The sequence below is a fragment of the Procambarus clarkii genome, chromosome 79, assembly GCF_040958095.1.
Source record: "Procambarus clarkii isolate CNS0578487 chromosome 79, FALCON_Pclarkii_2.0, whole genome shotgun sequence".
In the NCBI taxonomy this organism is placed as follows: Eukaryota; Metazoa; Arthropoda; class Malacostraca; order Decapoda; family Cambaridae; genus Procambarus; species Procambarus clarkii.
This window is the reverse complement of record NC_091228.1, coordinates 17,436,269-17,440,620: the sequence shown is the minus strand read 5'-3', so window position 1 is coordinate 17,440,620 and position 4,352 is coordinate 17,436,269. Positions and strand designations below refer to the sequence as shown.

The following is a 4,352-nucleotide window of genomic DNA, read 5'->3' as shown; positions in this document are numbered from 1 at the left end:
TTATTTGCTTAGCTAAACAAACTAGAGAGTTCAGTTCCTGAACCCATTATGTGCCTCTGTAATCCTTTACACCACCGCCCACGGGATGGGTATGGGGTGCATAATAAAGAAAGATATTGAAATAATAAGGGTATGAAATGTATCAACATAAAACATTAATGTTAATGGCCATCAGGTAAAATCAGGTTATTATTTGTAAAGAATTTAAATGAGTTAAACTAAATACGAACTTAATATGTTTTGCTAACGCAAAAATATATTCCCGAGGTATTGTAATTGCAAATAAATATTTAATACAATTATTTGTATCATTTTTTTTATTTTAGATTTCCGTATTGCTTGATAATATATAATAGCGTTTAGATAATGCTAGCGCTGGACATTCTTTAGGCTCGTTGCATGTTGTGGTAGTCGCCGCCATTTTAAAACCGTGTCGAGAGGGACGGCTGCTGGCTTATCCACAAAATCCTGCTGCATCTTCAATAGTTAAGGTAACTGTTTTCTTTTATTTGCTCTTAGACATGTGTAGTATATATATAAGCTTGTGGTGGTAGGCTGGATGGTGTGTTGATGGCCCTGGAGGCGTGTTGATGGCCTGGAGGCGTGTTGATGGCCCTGGCTGGATGGTGTGTTGATGGTGGTGTTGTGTTGATGGCCCTGGAGGTGTGTTGATGGTGGTGTTGTGTTGATGGCCCTGGAGGTGTGTTGATGGTGGTGTTGTGTTGATGGCCCTGGAGGTGTGTTGATGGTGGTGTTGTGTTGATGGCCCTGGAGGTGTGTTGATGGTGGTGTTGTGTTGATGGCCCTGGAGGCGTGTTGATGGTGGTGTTGTGTTGATGGCCCTGGAGGTGTGTTGATGGTGGTGTTGTGTTGATGGCCCTGGAGGTGTGTTGATGGTGGTGTTGTGTTGATGGCCCTGGAGGTGTGTTGATGGTGGTGTTGTGTTGATGGCCCTGGAGGTGTGTTGATGGTGGTGTTGTGTTGATGGCCCTGGAGGTGTGTTGATGGTGGTGTTGTGTTGATGGCCCTGGAGGTGTGTTGATGGTGGTGTTGTGTTGATGGCCCTGGAGGCGTGTTGATGGCCCTGGAGGTGTGTTGGTGGCCCTAGCTGGAGGTGTGTTGATGGCCCTGGAGGCGTGTTGATGGCCCTGGAGGTGTGTTGGTGGCCCTAGCTGGAGGTGTGTTGATGGCCCTATATATTATATTAGGAATATCAGAGGTCCCAGGACAATTATTGTGCATGTGTAGTATGTATATTTATGTAGTATATTTGGCATATTTAATGGCATTTAGTTAAGGCCACTTAGTGGCATGTCTCTGCACCGTTTCCAGTTTGTTGATATGCTTTCTAAGATATGGGCACCATACAACTGCTGCATACTCCAACTTTGGTGTAACAAAAATTGTGAACAATTTCAAAATTTTCAAAATTTCAATTTCAAAATTTCAAAAAATGCATTTTTATATCATTAGTATTGAATAATAATAATGCAAATAATTGACTTATAAATGATGTACAATTAATTGGTAGGTGATATTATATTATTAATATTTTTTCATTCTTGCAAAGCCTTAACAAAGCCATTAACATGTTAATATAAACTTGATCACCTTCCACTTATTTTCTCATGTGCTACCTACATGTACAAAACCTTATTCCTAAATGCATATTTTGTTCTGAAACTTGTCCTTTATATGTTGTGTATCACCATCTCTGGAGAGTTTTATCTGATTGATGTATAAATTACTTTTAATTTTACAGAATATTATTGTTATACTGAATTTATTATTATATAAATAACTTAATTTTACAGAATCATCTATCAACGCACATCCACAAGTTGAGGAGGAGGATGTGACCTTCCAGATTTCTCAAGTACTGAAACATAGACCAAACAGGCCTGGTGGATCTAGGTACAAGGTAAAATAATTTAAATTTTTTTTTTTTTTTTCCTAATTGTCCGATATATATATATATATATATATATATATATATATATATATATATATGTCGTACCTAGTAGCCAGAACGCACTTCTCAGCCTACTATGCAAGGCCAAATTTGCCTAATAAGCCAAGTTTTCCTGAATTAATATATTTTCTATAATTTTTTTCTTATGAAATGATAAAGCTACCCATTTCATTATGTATGAGGTTAATGTTTTTTTATTGGAGTTAAAATTAACGTAGATATATGACCGAACCTAACCAACCCTACCTAACCTAACCTAACCTATCTTTATAGGTTAGGTTAGGTTAGGTAGTAGAGAAAGTTAGGTTAGGTTAGGTAGGTTAGGTAGTCGAAAAACAATTAATTCATGAAAACTTGGCTTATTAGGCAAATCGGGCCTTGCATAGTAGGCTGAGAAGCGAGTTCTGGCTACTAGGTACGACATATATATATATATATATATATATATATATATATATATATATATATATATATATATATATATATATATATATATATATATATATATATATATATAGTGTGTGTGTGTGTGTCGTACCTAGTAGCCAGAACGCACATCTCAGCCTACTATACAAGGCCCGGTTTTCCTAATAAGCCAAGTTTTCATGAATTAATGTTTTTTCGACTACCTAACCTAACATTTTCAGCTACCTAACCTAACCTATAAAGATAGTTTAGGTAGGGTTGGTTAGGTTCGGTCATATATCTATATTAATTTTAACTCCAATAAAAAAAGAATTGACCTCATACATAATGAAATGGATAGCTTTATCATTTCATAAGAAAAAAAATAGAGAAAATATATTAATTAATGAAAACTTGGCTTATTAGGCAAATCGGGCCTTGCATAGTAGGCTGAAAAGTGCATTCTGGCTACTAGGTACGACATATATATATATATATATATATATATATATATAGTTATAGTTAGTGTGTGTGTAAATACCTAAGTGTAGTTACAGGATGAGACCGTCTTCCCAGCACTCTTTGTCATATAACGCTTTGAAACTACTGACAGTCTTGGCCTCCACCACCTTCTCACCTAACTTGTTCCAACCGTCTACCACGCTATTTGCGAAAGTGAATTTTCTTATATTTCTTTAGCATCTGTGTTAAGCTAGTTTCAATCTATGACCTCCTGTTCTTGAAGTTCCAGGTCTCAGGAAATCTTCGCTGTCGATTTTATCAATTCCTGATACTATTTTGTATGTAGTGATCATATCACCTCTTTCTTCTGTCTTTTAGTTTTGGCATATTTAATGCCTCTAACCTCTCCTCGTAGCTCTTGCCCTTCAGTTCTGGGAGCCACTTAGTAGCATGTCTTTGCACCTTTTCCAGTTTGTTGATGTGCTTCTTAAGATATGGGCCAACTTCTGTTGTTGGGCACCACACAACAGCTGCATATTCTAGCTTTGGCGTAACAAAAGTCATGAACAATTTCTTTAGTATATCGCCATCCATGTATTTAAACGCAATTCTAAAGTTAGAAAGCGTAGCATAGGCTCCTCGCACAATATTCTTTATGTGGTTCTCAGGTGATAGTTTTCTATCTAGAACCACCCCTAGATCTCTTTCTTTATCAGAATTCTTTAAAGATTTCTCACATAATGTATAGGTTGTGTGGGGTCTATGTTCTCCTGTTCCACATTCCATAACATGGCATTTATTAACATTAAATTCCATTTGCCAAGTGGTGCTCCATATACTTATTTTATCCAGGTTTTCTTGAAGGGCATGACAATCATCTAAATTTCTTATCCTTCCTATTATCTTAGCATCATCAGCAAACATGTTCATGTAATTCTGTATACCAACTGGTAGATCATTTATGTAGACAATAAACATCACTGGTGCAAGAACTGAACCCTGTGGTACTCCACTTGTGACATTTCTCCAGTCCGATACATTGCCTCTGATTACTGCCCTCATTTTTCTATCAGTCAGAAAATTTTTCATCCATGTTAGAAGCTTACCTGTCACCCCTCCAATATTTTCCAGTTTCCAGAACAACCTCTCTATGTGGAACTCTGTCGAATGCCTTTTTTAGGTCCAGATAGATGCAGTCAACCCAACCATCTCTTTCCTGTAATATATCTGTTGCTCGATCATAGAAACTGAGTAAATTCGATACACAGGATCTTCCAAATCGAAAACCATACTGTCTGTCTGAAATTATATCATTTCTCTCCAGGTGTTCTACCCATTTAGTTTTAATTATTTTTTCCAATATTCCAATTCCAATTTTTTCCAATAATGTGTGTGTGTGTATGTATATTTGTGTTGTTGAATATGACCGAAAGTCATAGTCTTTCTGCCCCTCTCCTTACTGCTATTGTTGTTTCTCGCATCTTTGTATTGCTTGTATGTTTGGGCAATTTTT

General features: G+C 36.7%; 1 long non-coding RNA gene across 1 annotated transcript in view; it reads left to right on the top strand.

Annotated features, from left to right (window-relative positions):
* The first annotated feature begins 410 nt into the window (after positions 1–410).
* Positions 411–4,352, top strand: part of LOC138357690 (uncharacterized) — a 5,158-nt gene continuing 1,216 nt past the window's right edge. The window contains exons 1-2 of the long non-coding RNA XR_011225113.1: positions 411–491; positions 1,815–1,921. This is a non-coding gene — a long non-coding RNA (uncharacterized lncRNA). The remainder of the gene's footprint in view (positions 492–1,814; positions 1,922–4,352) is intronic.